A 20,000-nucleotide genomic window follows, 5' to 3' on the forward strand; every position below is an offset into this window, starting at 1 on the left:
CCCAGGGTCAGCGGCTTCTCAACATATGAGCTGGAAGCACTGAAAAAAGGAGCTGAGTAGCACAGCTGACATCAAGGCCGGGGAATACCTGGCTTTTTCTGCCTCACAAGGCTCCACTTTAATGTATGCATGCATAAAATAGGCTGCATCGTGCACATGCTCAATCAGCTTGGAGGAGACAAGTGCAGATAAATAATACACTTCTGGAATGAAGGTTATCATAAATTATCATAAATAAAGCGACTACAGCTGTTGGGGCTGGTCTGCCATGATGGGTCTTACGGTGAAAAGTGCCTCCCCCACAAGGGCCTGTGACATGGACAACTGCTGAAGGGCTGTCCCCAACAATCACATCTTCCTGCAAAAGGTCCGGCTAGGGAACTGAATAACACAAAGGGCAACATCCTAAAAATAATTACCAAGCCTGTGGAGATTCCCCACTAAATATAGTAGGCATGAATGATCATCATCAAGTCCTCGGATAAAAATGGAAATGCAATTTGAAAGGCATACAAACAATATGACTGATGATGATCTGATTTGTTTTTAATGTGTTGTCTCACACAGTGTCTGTTCTCCAATCCAACAATGGCGCCTCATTCATTAGAAACATTGTTTTTAAGCCACTCAAACAACCAATGCTTTGGAAAACAAGTCAAAACACTAGTTTCTGTACCACCTCCTGTGGGCCACACTCTCTATCTTCATTTCTCTCACACTATCTTCACTGCTCAATGTGCCCCCCCCCCCCCAATGCACACATATATCCCCCTCTATAACCTACCCCCCTGTGTTTGCCCGTGGACGCTTATCATCCATGCACACAACATCTTTTCCTGCATCCCCATCGATCCCCTTATTGAAACAAGCCTCATTTGCAGTCTCCTTCTTGACATTTTTTCCTCTCCTGTCTCTTTCTTTTCCAAACTCTGACAGGCTGTGCAGATTTTGGCAGTTTGCTGTTTTCCCCTAATCCTTTGCCAGACTTTCCTCCTTCACAAATATACAAGGATTCCAGAGAAAATGCAGTCAGACATATCAGATGGCCACAAAGACATCCCAGCTTGTGATATATTGTTTTCAAAATTGTAAGTCAGTTGATATGTAAACGATGATAAACAACAAGGTGTCCTGATTTTGAACAAAATCCAAGCCCATTATATTCTATATTGTGACACATTGGAGTATATTATCACTCAAGAAACAAGAAAAAAAAACTCAATTAAAACTCATTGCAAAAACATTTTGCAATGTCTCGTTATTTAATATTGACAGACATTTAAAAGCCAGTATTTCTGTGGCCATGGTAAAGTGCAGTGGGTCACAACATGGGGGTCAGGACTCCCACAAGGGTCACAAGATGATTAACTGGATAGGAATAGGAAACAGAAAATGTTCAGTATGAAATAGTGTGCAGTTTCTCAGAAAATAAATGCGACAAATTCTCAAGAACCGAGCAGAGTTCATGGTTTTGTTTACCAGCAGCTGAATATTGTGAGGCGGAGGTTAGCCTCGACGTTAGCTGCAACTCAGCCCTGGAGCAGTGAAGAAGTCTCCTGTCCACTGTTCCCTGACCACAGTCTGGAGCCTGAAGCGGGCTATTTCAGACACAGCAGTTGTTACAAAAGTGTTAATTAATGTCACTCCACACTTTAAAACATCCCACTGATGGAATGAAATTAAAGAAGCCACAAAAGTGTTATTCAGATCAATTTATAATATTAATTAATTTGATAGTTGCAACAGATAGACAGAAATAGCATATTTTAGTTTGATTTCCCTATTTAAATTCCTACCTACTGCATATGTTAAAAACATATTACTAAGTCGAAATCCTATACGGTTTACTCAGTATAAAGAATTATTAAGAGCTCCACTGTGTGGCCGGGTTGGTTCAGTGGTTAGAGTAGGCGCACATATACGTTGAGGCATAAGCCAGGGTTCAAGTCCAACCTGAGACAATTTCCTGCATGTCTTCCCCCTCTCTCACCTAACTGTCCTATCAATTAAAGGCGGAAAAGCCCAAAAAATAATCTTTAAAGAGAAAAAAACAGAGAATCATTAAAAGTGTATTAAATAAGATATTGGCAATTAATTGTTACAGATGTAAATGTGACAATTAATCGTGATATTGATTTTAGGGGCTATTGCTATTTTACACATTATTACAAAATATAGCAGATACAGAGAAATATTTAGCATTCATTTGGATTCATTTCCTGTTTCTGTCCACCTGGCAAATGAAAGTCCAATATTCACGATACTTTAAACTCCGTTTTCAGGTGTCCACCAACTCCTGATGGGAAATATCTGGCTCTTTAGCTGCTAAATGCTCCACTATGTTCACCAGCTAGGTTTTAACTTTGCCAGTCTGCTGTGTGTGTGTGGTGCTGAGCAAGTAGCGTACAGTTGGTCTTTGGAGCTGTTTGCCTGCTGCAGCCCAAAGTGATGCTATGAGAGTGAACCAAAATGGTTAGGTTGCTGAACAATGAGCTCTGTAGAGTTGTGGGGAACTACAGAGTCAGGTCAAAATTGTCTGTGGGTTCATCACTACAAGGGAACCATTTTACATAAAAGATCCATAATATTGATTAAAGCTTCTTTAAAGACGCAGTTGTAGGATGATGAAACATATTTGGATATTATGAATAAGCGGAACCAAAAGGTAGATAGTGTGTTTACCTGAAAAGAGAGTAGCAGGGACACACAAGAATAAATTTAAAAGGTAAAATCTCTCCCTTTTTTAAACTACAGCGCCATGAATTCCCTAAAAGAAGGGGCATTGGAGAAAGCACTAATCTGCAAGCTGACACACATTGTCTAACATCCATAAGTCCTACTGCCAAGTCAACCAAGATACTTCCTCCGAGGGTAAAAGAGTTTTTTTGTCTCTTTTTATTTTTTAAACAAACTCCACGGTTGAGATCCCATCCCCGCAGACGAGGAACAGCAATGTCCTCCCTTTTCCTCTTCCTCCTTGCCTTCACTCTAATCCAGAAAATGCCTATTCAGCCAGAGGAAACAAAGCAGCAGAAGAAGAGAGACGAAGAGTTAGTGAGAGAGAGACTGAGAAAGAAAAAGAGCAGGTCCTGCATCTCAAGGCCTCTAGAGATCAATTGTACAAACTTCTCCATGAGTGCTCTCTCTTGCCCCTGTACACTCTGAACTAGCCAAATCAATGCCCAGGCATGTGTGTATGTGTTCTTGTTTAACTATATTCATGAGGTCCAAAAACTGGATGTACAGTACACTTTTGGGGTCCGGACAGCTTTGTGGGGCCAAAATGCTGAACCCCACAACTTTAAAGGGCTGTTTGAGGGTTAAGACTTGGTTGTAGGATTAGGGATATAATTAGGTTATGGTTAGGGTAAGGGTTAAGGTTAGGCATTTAGTTGTGATGGTTAAGGTTAGGGTAAGGGGCTAGGGAATGCATTATGTCAATGACGGGTCCCCACAAAGATAGTTCCACGCACTATGTGTGTGTGTGTGTGTGTGTGTGTGTGTGTGTGTGTGTGTGTGTGTGTTATTTAGACAGGAAAGGGAGCAGGGGAGAACAACTCCAACGGTGGAAGAGAAGTAGAAAGAGAGAGAGAGAGAAAGAGAGAAAGAGAGAAAGAGAGAGAGAGAGAGAGAGAGAGAGAGAGAGAGAGAGAGAGAGAGAGAGAGAGAGAAAAAACGGGAGGGAAAAACAGAAGCAGCAGTAAACGATAAGAAATTTCTCAGATCAGATATTCTTAAATGTCACCGAGCTGAAGTGTCTCTCGATGGTGTCGTGTGAAATATAAAGGCATCTTGGCAATGGGGACGGCTCGCGTTGCATTCAGTGCTGTGCTTCACACTGGGTATTGCTCCTTAACATGCCACTAAAAAGCCTTTTCATGTGTAACCCCCTCCCACTTCCCATCACATGTTGTAATGATTTCGTCCTAGTTAGGGAAAACGCTTTTTTTTGGAAAACCAAACCCATATACTGGAAACATGAACGTCGTCAAGTTCCTACATGGAGCCTCAAACAGCAAACCCATCTCTCACATTCCTCTCACGTCTGTATTGTTACTGTAACATTGACTGTATCCTTCCACTCACTTCTAACACTATGATCTTTAGTGATTCATGTCTTGTGATGAGTTAGTAATGATGATGGGACCATTTATTTCTGCTGTGCCTCTCTACCATGTTTGAATATTCTCAAAAAGAGGTTTCATGTCAGGTTTGTGGATCTGTATGAGAGATGCATACATTACATACTCTTCTTTTTGATTTTTACAACTTTCTCACTGAAGAAAGCAGGCGAAAGAGGAGAGTGTCTCCTTTATTAAGGCCCCTCACACTGGGTCTTAGTGGGAGATTTTGGCTTCACGCCTTCCTGCCACGGTTTCAGTAAATCGGCTTTCTGTGGCCATGACAGTCATTAGCCTTGCCCCTGGCAGTAATCCTTTAGTTTCTGTCTCTAATGGAAGCAGGAAGGGTAAGCAGCATTCACTCTGTTACTGCTTCTGGGCCCCATAGGGAACTTACAGGCTGTACAAAGCCAAAGCCTGATGCACCTCCAGCTACACGGTACCAACAAACACCTAAAAACACCCCAGGCCTCACTCACACTTGACATAAGGTCTGGACAAAGGTACCAATGGACAGTGGTGGAATGAAAGAACTGTCCTTAGGTAAAATTGTGTTCTTTTTACTGCACTAGATTTATTTATATAGTTATAATGTTGTACTTTACACACAACACAATAAGCTTATAAAATGCGATGCATTTTTAATATTAACGCACCGGTTTCCAACCTTTTTGGCTTGTGACCCCGCACAAAAACAGTTCTGTCTAGTTGGGGTCCCTTGTCACATTTCAAATGTTAGCAGCTCCACCAAGAGAGATTTCCCCACTCTAAACTTTCCAGATGATTTTATTTGAATAACTGTTTGAGGCCCCAAGAGTGAACATTATCCATCATTTCACAAAAAAGCAAAGACTAGAGAAAAATCTGATCTTTTTCGGTCTTTTATCTCTCCTTAGTCTTCTCACAACTTCTCACAGGTTGGAAACCAATGGATAAAACTACCCAACTGTATCGCAAGCCAAGCACATTAACTAGCTCCACCACAACCAGCTACAACAGTAAAATGCTGCTTACACATGGTTGCATCAGTATAAAAAAAAATCTAATAATGGAATATACAACAATACATCAGTCACAGGAGCCACTTTACGTTTACGAATGATTACATTTAGCTGATAAGTACTTTAACTTAGTAGTTTTTGTTTTATTTTGAATGCAGGACTTTTACTTGTAATTGAGTTTTTTTTATATTGCTGTACTTGTACTTTTACTTAAGTAAAGGATCTGACTACTGCTATAAGGCATTCGTTAAACACACTCCATGTCTTGAATTTGTCTCAGGTGTATCTGATGAATGCCAATTGTTTATGTTGATAACCATGGTTGGAAAAAAAGTGACATGGAGAGCACCATTAGGTGATGAATGCCAACCAGAGCCAAAAAATATTATTACAGTGTAAGCAGTAAACTGAGAAAAATTACTCAAGAAACTGCTGATGCTGCCCATGCTGTAACATTACAGGCACAGCTTTAAAAATGTAAAAATAAATTGTTTGACCTCAAGTTAGTAGGACATGTCGACGAGAACTCGGAACAGGCTAACTGTTGATTATAAGCTACAGAAGGACGGCCGAGCACTCTCATCATCAGAGCCAGACACTAATTTAAGCAGCATTTCCATCAGAGCGTAAACCTCAGGCTACATACTGATGGTGTTGATTTGAATTGTAGCACTTGACAGGACCTTTCTTGTCTGCAGTGTCCAAGCAAGTCCACCAGCTGTCCATGAAATACATGGTGCACTATGTGACAGAGTGATAATTGCATGCAAGAGAGGGGTTGAAGAGTTGGTCAGGGCTGCCATCAGCCAGGTGATCAGGCCATGGGAAAAACCGACTGGGAAAAACCGACAATTGAGTTAAAGAGCGAGTCTGTTGCGTTAGCCCTGCCTACACTCTCTGCTATGACCACTTTGGCGATAGGTAGTGATTTAACAGACATTCATTTAAATGAAAATCTTCGAGATTATTACATTAGGCAATAGCAAATCAAGGAACAGACCAAATGCTATCTCATTGGCTAACTGCAATCAGCACACAAAACACATCTGATATAATGAATTGACAAATTATCGCCAGGAAGCAAATATTTCCTGTAACTAATATTGAAGAAACCTAGACTGGAGAAAAGCAAAAAGGAATACGTTTCCTTTATAGAAAGCATGTCTTGTCGATTCCTTCATTTAGACAACACCTGAAGGGCTTCTGCAGCATATTGGCAGAAGTAGGATTACCATGTACACTTTTATATTTTTTCTTGGATGTGGAGAGACCACAGACAAACTGATTGTGAATGATACCCGCAGACACTCCCCTTCCCCATGCTAAGTGTCTGTGGTCCATTCATTCATCCATTTATACGTTCTTAAAAAAAAATAGTTTGCTCCTTTGTTATTCTTGGTTATTCTCTGTTCTTTTGTTTGTCAATTCATTTGTTCCCTGTCTGTTAAATTGTTAATTTATTTATCTGTTACACGTCCTGAAACAACACTGATCAGATGTTAATGAAACTCAAAGAATTGACTGTGACTCATCTACATCCGCTAGAATTACAAGTTGAAATAAGCAAATATTCTAGTTATTTATTGGGTAAGTATATAATTTATTTTTACCACATCTACTGTTAAAATGTTAACTGTATTTAACTGTCTGCCCTTCCTGGTCTATGTTATAAAATTATTTCTTACTCATTCACTCTCATATCTGAATGGGGTTTCTGGTGTGGGGTCTCTCTTTTCTTTATCATTCCTCACAGTCCTATACATTCTCTATTCTTTGCCTCGTTTTGTTGCTTTTCTCTTTCTGTTTTTCATTTCTTGCGTGGGCTCTATGAGAGATAAGTATCTGAAGTTTGTAAGAAACCATTTATTGTATCTGCTGAATGCCACAGACCTGACATTATTGAACACTCTCCTGACAGGAACAGGACATACAGAGCTGTAGGCAACAGCACATGTGAACACACATACTCACTGGAACTAGGGACAAAACGAGCTCCAGAGAGGTGACCGGGGCAAGGACAAAGTGTGGTTGTACCAAGCAAAAAAGATGAATGTGGGATTCTTGCAAAAAAGGACACGCATATAACAGTCTGTCAAGAGCTCGCCTCTCACCCTGTTGGCTCGGACAGCCCTACTCCGACCCACTGCAGACTACTCATAATCAATCACATCTTAGCCCAGGCCCACAATTAATCAATCAATTAAAAACCCACACAAAGCCACAGTAGTGTAATCAATCAATCCAGCCTCTATGGAGGGCCGTTATTGAGAGCCAAGCGTCAGATCTATAGGCGCCGGCTCCCAGATGCTACTGGCCTTAGTCACATGCCTGAGTGTGCATGGAAGGAAATAGAGAGGAATAGGTGAGACTAAATGCTTGGGTGTGATCCACTACAGGGTAGAGAAGAGGCTCTTAACACTCCCATGATACACCACCAGCGCCTGAATATTCATGCTGAGGAATCGGGTACCATGGAGGCGCTCAGTTATTCATTATGCGTCTGCAAAAAGAAACACACCATCATCCCACTGCGATGGAATATTAATAGTTCCCATTAATAAAATATCCTCCTCCCCAACTTAAGTCTCGTCTTCAACTTTCTTGGCCATTGCACATATCGAGTCCTGGGACATTTGGGATACAACCATGAAAGTGATACAATTGTCATTTGGCATATTTGTAAACCAAATTTTTATTTTAATACTCTACATCCTTACCATCTGGTTCAAAGTGAAATAAAGTGTCCCTTTCCTCATTTGATTGAAGCCTTCTTTGTGAAAATAGAAAAGTAGTGTGGGAGGGGATGGCAAGAACAGCTTATAGCTGTATACTCAGAGGGGATGAATGTTTAATTTAGAGCAGCCTGAAAGTATGATGACATTTCGCCATTGTTAAGAGAGATGAATACAAGGGACACTGTCTGCCGGTGAAAAGGAAATGTGCATCAAGGTTGTAAAAAATTCAACTGCCTTTCCCCACACAGACATGCATATCTAGGCTCAGAATACAGTGGGCACTGTAAGTCTCCTTTGATTTAGCCAGTTGATGTTGTTTTGATGTCATTATCTTCATGTAACTACATCAGTAACAAGATGTTTATGGAATATGAGCCCTCCTGCCTGTGCTTTTTTACTCATCCCCTGAGCAGCAATTCCATCTCTCCTCGCCCTCTTACTCCACTGACCTTTGACATTAAGCCCTTCACAAATTCTCCATAGAACCTTCACCTCGCCAGTAATGTGGCATGGCATGCAAGACAGCACACCAGCAAGATCAATGCCACCACAAGGCTTCCACCATTGTATTCATTGAAAATAGATGGAACAAACAAACAACAAACGCAGGCGTACTACACAGCACTGGGACTGTTAGCTCCCTGACAACACCCAAGAGGCTGTGGCGCAAAGAGTGGTCAGCCTGTGGCGAGGCAGCGACACGGAGTAAGAGTGAGAGAAAAGAGAGAGCAAAGAAGAGCGGAAGTGTGAGAGAGAGAAAGCCAGAGAGAAGGTCAAGTACCTGCCACTCCTGTCAAACACTTCTTATAACAGCTGAGCTGTGTCCAGCAGGGTGGCTGGCTGCTTTCGGGGCCTTTCATCTCACAGAGGTGATGGGTGACAAGGGCTCCTCTTCCTCACATTTAAAGTCTGTCACAATACATCCCGCAGTCCTGGTAACTTCAGGACACCGCTGGGCTGCTCGGACCTCTGGGAGAATGTGCGTCTGCTGCTGCGACACGAGAAAGGGCACAGCAGATCCTTAGTAAGGGGCAGCCGGTACCACATTCAGTCAGTCAGTTTCAGCATAAGAACCCCTGCTGTGGCGGTTGTTAGTTCTGCTAAACTCTAAACAGCCTTTGTCGCACTAGAGAGTTTAGGATACAAATCAAAGAAGAAATGTAGCTGTTTATGTTGCTACTCTCCGGTCAAGTGGTTTCAAACTCTGATGTGTGTACGTGCATGCATTTGAGCATAACTGTGTGTATGTGTTTGACTGTGCCTTTGTGCAAGCAGAACTATCACTGGGCTTACAGGCCTTACCTTGAGGCAGGAGAAACAGCTGGGCCGATGGTGTGACCAGTTCAGTGCAGAATCACAGCCCTGGATCGGAAACAGAGAAAGGTTTCAGAGTTGGAGGAAGTGCCTGGCAGTTAGAGAAACATTCAGACAAAGACACCAGAAGAGAATGAACTCCTGCCTGACCGCTGGAGCCGCAGACCAGCAGACTGTGACTGACTGACAGACTGTGAGCCGAAGATGGCGATGCGGTCACTGCGCCACACCGAGCCAACTGGCTCGCTGAAACAGGATCTGTCTTTCCCACCCCATGGGGACCCGCTGAAGAACTCACTGCCATCCCTATATCTGAATCCTGCTCAGGGCTAGCGCAAAGAGAGAATTAGGGACAGGGTTTGGTTTTGGTGGGTTGTGTTTTTTGCCACATGTCAGCCAACTGAGTTTCAAGAAAAGTATTTCTCAGAGGTAGCTCCAGATAGCCTCATCTTTAACCCCCCCAGCCCCTCCCTCTCTTCCCTGCTCCCCCATCCCCAAGACAGAGTGTCAGAGGACATATGGTTGAGCCAGAAGCACCTGGCAGCCCCTTCAAACCGGCAGGCGGATTGAAATTGTAGCAACAGGGGCTGGGAGCAAGAAGAAAGCCCACAGATATCTCCAAAGAATGGTCTGGAATTCATGGGCTTACTGCCACTGAGAGCATGGGGATGAGAGGGTGATGATGGGATACTGGGAGAGGGAGGCAGGAAAAGAGGCTTGATGGTGTAGGATGAATGGGGAGAACAGGGAGTTGGAGACTTGCTCAGTGTGATTGGATTGTTGCCATGGCAATATTTGCCACTTCCTTTAACAATTCAAGCAAAAGAAAAACAAGGAAGAAACCGAGGAAAGGCTGCAAAAAAGAAAATATATTCACTTGTATTATTGATCCCTGAACAAAACAGCAGCAGCCAAGCACCAACCAACACAGGAGGTTCATTCTGTGATCCACCAGTTATTCTCTTCTTCCTGTCACAAACAAACATGTTGCAACATATGTATGTTCTATCAACGTTACAAACTGTTTTTCCTGCAGCTCTTTCTGTCAGTGTGACACGTTCGCTTCATTACTTATTTCAGTATATCTGCAGTCCATTTTGCTCTGACTAATAAGATGGATGGATGATGAGTAAATGGACTTTATTAGAAGTGCTGCCACCATCATGTTTCAATTTAGCCAGTTTCCCAGTATTCTTAACAGTGAGAGATGTCAATAAGGAAAATCTCAATGCAAATTTGTTCAAAGATTGCAACATAGAGTGGCTCCTGGAGAGATCATTTTTTTTCCTGCAGTGGTTAAAATGAAGAAAATTGATTATCAATGTACACGCCCATAAGTGTGCACACTGTATACCCTCTTCTGCCATGCATCATCAGCATCATACCCTGCTGTTTAAAATAGATTACTGTGTGTACTTGTCATAAATGATGGATTGTCATGAAGTGGATCCATACTCTCACCAACCATTTCGCCGATGAGCAGGGACTGACAGAAGGAATAGATAAACACAGTGAAGCTGACAGAGGAGGCTGTTTGCAAGAGAGCACTTCTGTTTTTACAAGGTGGATTACACTGAAGAAACTACGGAAAGAGGAAAACTATGTTGCTGTGTATCCTCCATCTTTGTTATCTTTATACTTGTAAGGTGCTTGTAAATGCTGTGATTCACACAGGATTGTATCGCTAGCCTGTTGTTAAAAACAAAGAACAGATTGGTGAATGGAAAAGTATAGGTATTCTTGGTGGATTGAAACTGGCAAAGAGAAGTCAGACACACAAGTGTCTAAATATGCACACATTAGTGTAACTCTCAAATAAATGGTGAAATAACTTGTAATCCCTGTAATAAATCCACTATATTTTGCATTGAGAAAGAATATGGAAAATATGCACAAGAAAGCACAAACAACCTTCCTCCAAACAGACAGAGCCTTTATTTGGCATTCCCTTGCCCCCTAATTCTTCATCTGTAGTCATCCATGACCTGTCCTCCCTTCTGATAATGCTCAATGTTGGAAGGAAAAACCAAGCCTTCACATCAACCTTTTATAAGCACTAAAGATGAGGAGGTCCTTTTCTTCCAACCCAAACAGTAATTGTAATAGGAAAACATGCCTATAAAGACATGGCTATCGCCACTCACAGACTGCCTCTGAGTGCTTGTTCCTTCCCAGTCCTCAGGGCCACTGTGTCCCTGGGCTATGTTTGTGACTGTATTTCTAAACACAGCGACCATGGCTAAGAAAGTCCTGAGATGGAAACTTTTAAAAAGGAAAACCCTTGTTGCTGAATTCTGTTATCCTCTATTCCTCATTGCGTTTCTACAAAACGCTTCACTTGTCACCACAGACTCCCGAGCTCCTTTAATAAACGCTCCAAACGAAAATGTCTGGCTTTGAGTGGCAGAGTGTGACTGTTTAAAACCATTGGGATTCTGGTGTAATCCTACAGAAGACGCAAACTAATCTCGCCTTGTCGATCCACATCCAAGTGAAGAACCTGGAGAGGAGAGGCTATGGCTTGTGAGGAGAGGCTCTCGTGTAAGAAAGTGTTGGCTTTCCAGGGAACCAGGCTCTATTTGATACATGTTGAGTGGAGGGACCCATATGTTTTGGTAATGCCTTACATCTGACATTAAGCTTAAAATAGAGTGAAATGTGGGTTACTTCCACTGGGGGGGGGGGTCTCATGGATGAAACTTTGAGGACTGTCAGTCAGTAGTTGCAGCTTGCGTCAAGTGAACCCGTCAAGGAGAGAGCACTATTGTTGTGTTCGTCAGCCCAGCACTGTCATTAAACAGCAGTGAAATTCCGCAATACAGGTCTTTTATTTTTAAAGCAGGGCAGACACATGGCTCAAGGTCTGAGAGGGGTTTAACTGAAGGCTACTGCAGATCATTGTGCAGTGAATTGCATCCATTTAAGTTGTTTTTCATGCTAAAAGGAGGAAAACAACTTTCCCAAACTTTTTTCCTTTTCCTTTGTCTTTTCAGCAGACAGCTGTCTGAGACAAGATGCTGCTTCCACTGGAGACCTCAATCTTTTCGCTCACGCGCTCGCTGGCTCCTAGTTGCCATGGAAAAGCCCAGAAATGGGGCAGATAACAGTTCAATGAGGGAGCAGAGACTTTGGAGGTTCTACAGGGAGGTAGCAAGTTTCTAGGGCCCATCCTGTCAAACCATCAAGCTCTTTTGATGCGTGAAAACGGAAAGGAAGACAGAGAAATGTGTAAAGAAAACAGAAAAATGAGAGGAGAAACATTGAATGTGTTGACTGAAGTCAAATTTGCATTTAAAAAAAAATTGATATACATGAGTAAAATAATGAAGATATATCTGTATTGGGAATATTGTAAGCACCAGGTGTAATTTTAAGTGAGGAAAAAAACCCTGATTGAACCCCTGATAAAATATGATCAAGGCAGTCAATATTTTACAGCCAGTGAAATGACTCACTGAAATACTGGAGATATCAGCATGATATTCTGTCTCCGATGCAATAATTAACTGTCTATTATTAAGGTATTAATAATTTCATAGGTACAGTGTTGACGATAAATTACTACACACAGTCAGTCAGAGCAAGTGAAAATGAGGCTGGCTGGCACCAAAGGCCTATCTATCAAACCAACAAATCCAAATGTAATCATAAAAAACAGAAAAAGGCTACATTTTCTGAAGAAACCTCGGGTGTGCTCACTGAAGCTGAAATATTGTGCTTCAATAAATTTCAACAGCAATGGTGGCTGTAGTGGGGATCGAATTTAGGAACCTTCTTACAGGGAGTTAAAGTAAAATGATATGCATCGCCAATGAAGTCATCAGGGGAAACAGGTAACAACAAATTGAAAATTAAACCCCCAACTTCTGAGAAATTACTTAATGCAAGATAAACTCACTGATTATGAAGCTTGCCCACAGCCCCAAAGTAGGAAAGAAGACTATGAAATATGCAAACAAACAGATATGGATGAATAAATAAATCCTTAAAAGTTTGAAGCTGTCTAACGCATCAGTGGGGACTTGCTGGTGACAGCCCCACCTCACTTATTACAGAGGGTTTGGAAGGAGCACTGTCAGGAGAGGCCTCTTCAGTAAAACACCTGTCTGAAATCCAATTCCCTTTTAGAGTATTTCCCTGCCTTCCAGTGACTGAGTAGCGAAGACAAAAACATAGGCTCAATTCTCAATTGTGTGTTGCAAACATGCAGCACAATGGCATGTTTGATGAACGCATGTTGCCATTTTTTGTTGTATGACTTGTATGTTGCTTTTACTTTCATTGCACTTTTGGTGCTAAGTGCTGAGGTGTTTGAGCAATGGTTTTCTTATAGAATACATCAATGACAAATGTGTCTAGTTCTCTGATACCTTTTTGTTAATGCAGCTTTTCTTGTGGCTGCAGCCGGTAATGTAAAGATAGCAACAGCAAAGCTTTCACGAGTATAAGTTGAAACACAGTTGCCTTATATTATCTGTCAATAAAACGTACCGAAAGGTACCATTACTGTATTTACTTACTATAATTTTCACCCATGCTAGTGGCACTGCTTTATGAAAGGCACTGTCAAGCACCAGAGATGTTCACAAGTCATTTTTTTGGAAGTCCAAGTCAAGTCTCAAGTCTTTGAGCTCGAGTCTAAGTCAAGTCTCAAGTCTTTGAGGGGTAAGTTCAAGTCAAGTCTCAAGTCTTTTGCCACGAGTCTAAGTCCAGTCAAGTCTCTTGCCATCTGATCTGTCCCTAACACTGGATTGTTAAATCTTATGAATTCAAAGCATGTCCTGTACCTACCATCCATACAGTATCAAAATCAGTTGAAGGATAACTGTATGGAGTCTACTGCAATGCAATCTGAAGAAACACAAATTAAGAACTGAAGAAGAATTTCATAACTGTATTTTTCAACATTTTGGTATGGGAAATTATTTTGCTTGCCACTAATAAAATCTGCATAAAACTGACATAGGTGTAGTGTTCTGGGATACTAAACGTTTCTATCATGTATTTTTTTTTGTTCAGAAATAAAATGTGGGCACTGCAGCCAAGAGTGGATGTGAACTTGTGACGGGAAAAATATCATGTATGCTTTAATGGAGCTACCTTAATTTTGTTACATCCAGAACTTACATTGGGTCTCCAACTAAGGACATTGCATAGTCTAATCTTCTGCTACTTAAAACATCCCTCTAGCCCTCGGACCTGGTGAAATATTAACCTAAGTCTGTCACATCATATGGATACAACTATAAAAGATACAATTTGCTTGTTCCCAGCATTAGCACAACACTCTGCGATGGTTAGCTTGTTACCTGTGACGATATATGCTAAATGTAACGTCTCTTTCACATTAGCAAGTGACTGACCTATCTGGGTGAGTTTTGGGATGAGAGAAGTTCGACATTGTTGATCCGGCATCATTCATCTTGGTGCCATACATCTTGCATGTAGCTGTTCGCGTACTGCCACTGTTTACAAAGTTACTGAAAGCAAAACTAATGACAAAAGGCACAACTCCGGGAGGACTTGGTGTCGCCATCGTCAGGCAGGGGACATGCAGCGCCATACGTTTCCCCAACGTATATGCACCAATAAAAGAAAATAGAAATACATGAATACATTTAGATTTAAAAAGCAATAATTGCATGAAAACAGGTTGTTGACGAGTCTCGAAGCTCGAATCCGAGTCAAGTCTGAAGTCTTTTGGGTCGAGTCTCAAGTCGAGTCACTGTTTGTGCGACTTAAGTGCAACTTGAGTCCGAGTCTCAGACTCGAGTCACCATCTCTGTCAAACACCTGCAAAACTAACGAAAACCCCATCAGTCTCAGCTGTACTTTTTGCTTACTTCTAATTAGCTAATGTTAGCATACTAATTTTAAGATAAGGTTGTGACCATGGTAAACATTATACCTGCTGAACATCAGAATGTTAACATTGTATTTGTGTTTGTGTTAGCGTGCTAACGTTGGCAATTTGCTCAAAGCCTTTCTGTTCCTAAGTACAGCCTCACAGAGCCTGCTGGCATGGCTGCAGGCGCTTGCTAATGTATCACGTAATTAAAGACTTCCTCTAAATGTGGCAAAGTTTGTGAATACCACACAAATTGAATAAAAATGTCTGACTCAAACTATGCTGTCTGCCACTTTGTAGTCCAACTTCTGGCAATGATTAAGATGAGAAGGGGTCAAAGAGGATGGGTAGGAGGATAAAGTTGGATGCAGAATGACATGAGAAGAGTGAGTGCATTTATAGCCAGGAGAGATTGATTCTTCTAAGAGACTAAGGAGAAACAGGGTGGCTCCTGCTCTGACACCGAAGATCCTTCAATTCAGGCCGGATTCCTCCCTCCTTCCTCTGCCGGGCCACCAGACGCCATGATTGACATCATCCTTCCATCTCTGTGATTACAGCATGTCTCCTTTCCCACCTCTTTACTATCGGTCTTCTATCTAAGCCCTAAACACAGCTGTCTGTGTGGACAGCTGTCTGTCTGGACAAAGCCAGCAGAGAAGGCCCGGGCCTTCTCTGCTGGCTTTGTCCAAGGAGGAAAGCAGGCATCAAGATATTGTTAGAGATAAAGGCGATTAGACAGGCTGTGACACAGAGCCTCTGAGTTTGACAGTTTGTCACAAACACTTACACCTAAAACCTCTAGGCCGTCTCCAACACCCAAACTGCTCATGCAACCTCAAAGATAATGTCAGCTGTAGTCTAGCACGAAGGTGGGGTGGGGGGGTGAAAAAAACTCCAAAATTATTTTTCAGCGAACCTCATACCTCCTTTGCTATCTTATCTTTGTCACAGTTTAAAACAAGTGGGAGGCCCTCAAGTGGTGACAGAGAGCTCTGGGGGAAAGAGAGAGAAAGAGAAAGTTTGATGAAAGAACATGGGCAAGATGAAAGACAGACGTCACACTGGGTTGTCATGGGACCATATAACAGGCATGTGTGTCCAGTAGGCTTGGTGTTCCATGTGAGAAGATGATGGAGTACACAACGATGGCTTCTGAGGAGCAGCCATGCTCTGAGGGCAACAACACCAGCTAGGAAGCCAAATCCCAACAGTGCTGAGCCCTGTGGCCTTCTGCATGTTCAGACCATTTGAGTGCCCAAATAAAACTTGTGAAGGTCTTTCATTTTTATATAATATAACTTGTAGTTACAGTCATGGGCATTCATTGCCTAAAAATTAGGGCTGCACAATATATCGTTTTTTTTATCGTCATCGCGATATCAACTAGCGCAATAACCATATCGCGAAAGGCTGTGACGTATCGCGAAAGAAACTCAAGAGATTTTTTTGTGTTAGTTGAAAGAAAAAAAATCAGTAGAAAACTGCACTTTAAAATGTAAATGTCATTGTTTTTTTTTAGTGGTACCTTTTACATTCAATTCCATGTTCAATTTGTTCAATAAAAGAATGTTGGAAATTATTTCCTTTCATTTGTTTTAAATTTAACAAGCAATTTGATGTATTTTAACAGACTACTAAAAGCAGCAGAAATGCAGAACTGAGTACACTTTAATATCTCTTTAATGCAAGTGATATCATTATCACGATTTTCAACGTTATCGCATATTGCATATTTTCCTCATATCGTGAAGCCCTACTAAAGATGCTTTTACTGCTTATGACTGCTTCACATTGGCTCTAAACTATCTCTGACTCTACTGGCATCAATGTGAATATCCCTCTAGAATTACATTAATACAAATTCCCTCCTGATTTTGATGATCTTGGAATCATCATCATATTATTATTATTATTATTATTATTATTATTATTATTATTATTATTATTATTATCCCAAATTAGCAAGAGGTGTGTTTGGCCTTGGTGGTTGTCAGATGCTTCTTCCCACCTCTGCTCTGCTGCTATCTCACACTGGGGATTTTCTAATTCGAAGCAACTGACAAGAGGACAAAGACTGTAAAATTCTAACTCATAGAGACCTATGGGTGATATTAAAAGATATCCTGAATATGGTACTCACACAGAAGCAACAAGCTCCAAGGGAGTAGGGAGCGATTATACCAACATCCCCCTAAGGAGGGGGTAGACTTGGAGCCTACAGTTGGCTGCTGTGGTGCAGGTGGAGCTTTTAAAATCCTATAGAGCATCAGCAGTGATTTATTAAAAGGGTGTATTGGATATGTGCTGCAGACAGTAAGATGAGTATGCCGTGTGAGTTTAGCGGTGGTTGGCTGCCTAAACTAGCTCGCAGGGTACGCTTTGTGTACTGTAATTTGCATTAGCATCATGCTCACTAAAGCCCTTATTTGGGAGACTTGGATTTTTTTATTTGAACTTTAACCAACCCTACTACCAGACAACAACGTCAATAATAAAGTTTTTTTTTTTTTTTTTTTACATCCAATGGCAACATTTTTATTATTATATTATATTAATATTAATATTAATATTAAATTAACTGTGCATGGACACAAGGCATTGTAAAGGAAAGACTGGGATATGGTAAATAAACTATGGTCACGGTACAGTCAAGGTTAGGTTATGCTTAAATATAAATAGCCATGAATTGCTGTTTGGCCAATGTTGGCCCACGAGATACCTAATACTGCTGGAAATTTGTCTTTTTGTGTGTTGTGTGTCTTATTAATACATTTTGAGTTATACTAGATTTGTTCTGGTGTAATGTTATTTGAGTAGTAGGTCTTCCTGTCTTGCTGTTCCCAACAGTGGGTTGTTTATTTTAATATGTGATGAGTATTATTCCCAGTATTCACAGAATCTCATAGTATGTGTACATCAGGCCAAACTTGGATCCTATAATGTTAATGTTTTAGACTAAGTCTAGTCTTTTATAAAGTGCAGCAGGAAAAAAAGTCACATTGTCTAGATTTCCAAAGTTTCTTTTTTGCTATCTTCTTTGAAAGAAGAATAAAGAATGGTGTGACTGCTGCAGATGGAGACAAAAAGCATATATTTTACCTCTGCATGTCCTTCTGTAAACTCAACCGGCACCGACGAATGGGAAATCAATGCACTGACTGCTGCTGTAAGTGTCAATGAAATGTACCAAATGCACCAACATGGTTTCAGACTCAAACGGAAGCAAATGAGGACACGCACAGACAAGCACACCTACAGTATACTCACACCAACACACACACACGGACAATTAAATAAGAAACAAATCAAGTCTTTTAGGTAGATTACTTCATTGCCAGTTTTTTTTCGTAAGTCCTATGAGACAGCATTATCTAAGTGTTTCAGTATTAGGAGAAAAGACACAAGAAACCAATTTTGATTCAGGGACAAAAAATGTAACACCCTAAAATGTTTTAGGGGAAAAAAGTGTTACCCTTTCACTTAACTTTGTGAGGCTTTCCTCACTGTCACACCAGGATAAATGAAAGATACAGCTCGGTACTCTAACAAATCGACTGAAATATGACTCATATATTTCTGAATACCATCTGGGTGTTCTTAACATAACCCCAACCACCTGTTTCAGCACACAAGTTCCAAACGAGAAATTCAACTTACAAAAGGCAAATATGATTGAGGTAAATTTTTGCCTAATAATACGTTGAAGAGAGCAGAGGCAAACAGCAGAACGAGGGATGAAAAGTGAGAGAAGAGGAAAAGAGAGGACCTCATCATGCGGTGATTAACAAAGTAACATGACATTGCAGTAACTGGTATTTTTATCTGTTCTAAATGTAACACTTAAATGAAGAAAGTTTCTTACTACTTTAAAGTCTCTATCCACAGCACTTAAAGAAAACTCATTTTAAAGCTAGTTCACCAGTTACTCTCGTTATTTCCTTCTTCCAAAACAGCCAGGAGTTTTCATTAAAACCCAAATATGACTGTTGTGTTAAATATGACCGGTTGCTGACAAGCATTTAAAAAGCTATTTTTTAAATGGAGTATAAAGAGAGTCCGACGCAGTCAGTCCACATAAAACACACCAGGGCTACATTCACTCCAGCTAACTTCACGGTGATCAATGAGAGCAAAACAGCATCACCGATCTATTTTAACACAGGATCTGGAGCCCGTTACCTTGTCGTTCACTACCAAGCCTGTTTGTATCCAGTAGGCTACCGACAATGTGATTTTCACCTGTTTAACTGACTTTACCAGATAGTACGTGACAAACATGTGAACTAACCACAGACAGTTGCCTTATGATAAGAGATATTGGTTTTTAGCTTAGATAATTGCAATTGTTATGGTCAACTTAGTACTGACATTGTATTGTAACAGCAAAATAATTCTGTGTTTAATGACAATTGTCTTTATGAACCTGTGATAATGCTGAAAGATCAATCAACTATAATAACTATAATACATTCCACTATTACCACCTCTAAAACTGTTATATCGTGTTTGTTTAATCTATACAAAGGCCGAACTGTAGAAACTACTGTTTGTCATTTTCCAGGGGTTACATGCTAAACTATTTGTGAGAGCGGTATCTCTCTCTTCTCTTCTAACTCTCAGCCAGAGAGCGAATAAGCTTATTTCCTAAAATGTCAAACTACTCCTTTACTAGCAGTATAAGAAATTGCTCTGTCTCAGCATCTAAAAGGCATAATAAACCCCACTCCTTATTTATTTTCCTCAAAATATGATCATCAATGTTGCAGATGGTGCTCAGCTAGACATCACACTTAATGGAAATATTTGCAATGCTTGTGAAAGTAATGAGTAATGCAATTTCTTCAGTAAAGCGCTCTAGGCTGTTGAGGAGTCATTGCATTGATGTCATACAGTACGAGCCAAGATATTGCCGCCTCAATTGTGTAGAAAAAGCTTGAAAGCAGACCAATTAGGCAATATTATGATAAAGATAAACCTT

General features: G+C 40.9%; 1 long non-coding RNA gene across 2 annotated transcripts in view; it reads right to left on the reverse strand.

Annotated features, from left to right (window-relative positions):
- Positions 1 to 2,546: 2,546 nt before the first annotated feature.
- The window catches only part of LOC114569295 (uncharacterized), a 32,294-nt gene continuing 14,840 nt past the window's right edge, over positions 2,547 to 20,000 (reverse strand). For both annotated transcript variants that reach the window (XR_003694393.1, XR_003694392.1), the window contains exons 3-5: positions 9,160 to 9,219; positions 8,639 to 8,848; positions 2,547 to 3,004 (exon numbers count right to left, since the gene is read on the reverse strand). This is a non-coding gene — a long non-coding RNA (uncharacterized LOC114569295). The remainder of the gene's footprint in view (positions 3,005 to 8,638; positions 8,849 to 9,159; positions 9,220 to 20,000) is intronic.

Source organism: Perca flavescens, chromosome 15, assembly GCF_004354835.1.
Source record: "Perca flavescens isolate YP-PL-M2 chromosome 15, PFLA_1.0, whole genome shotgun sequence".
NCBI classification, from domain to species: Eukaryota; Metazoa; Chordata; class Actinopteri; order Perciformes; family Percidae; genus Perca; species Perca flavescens.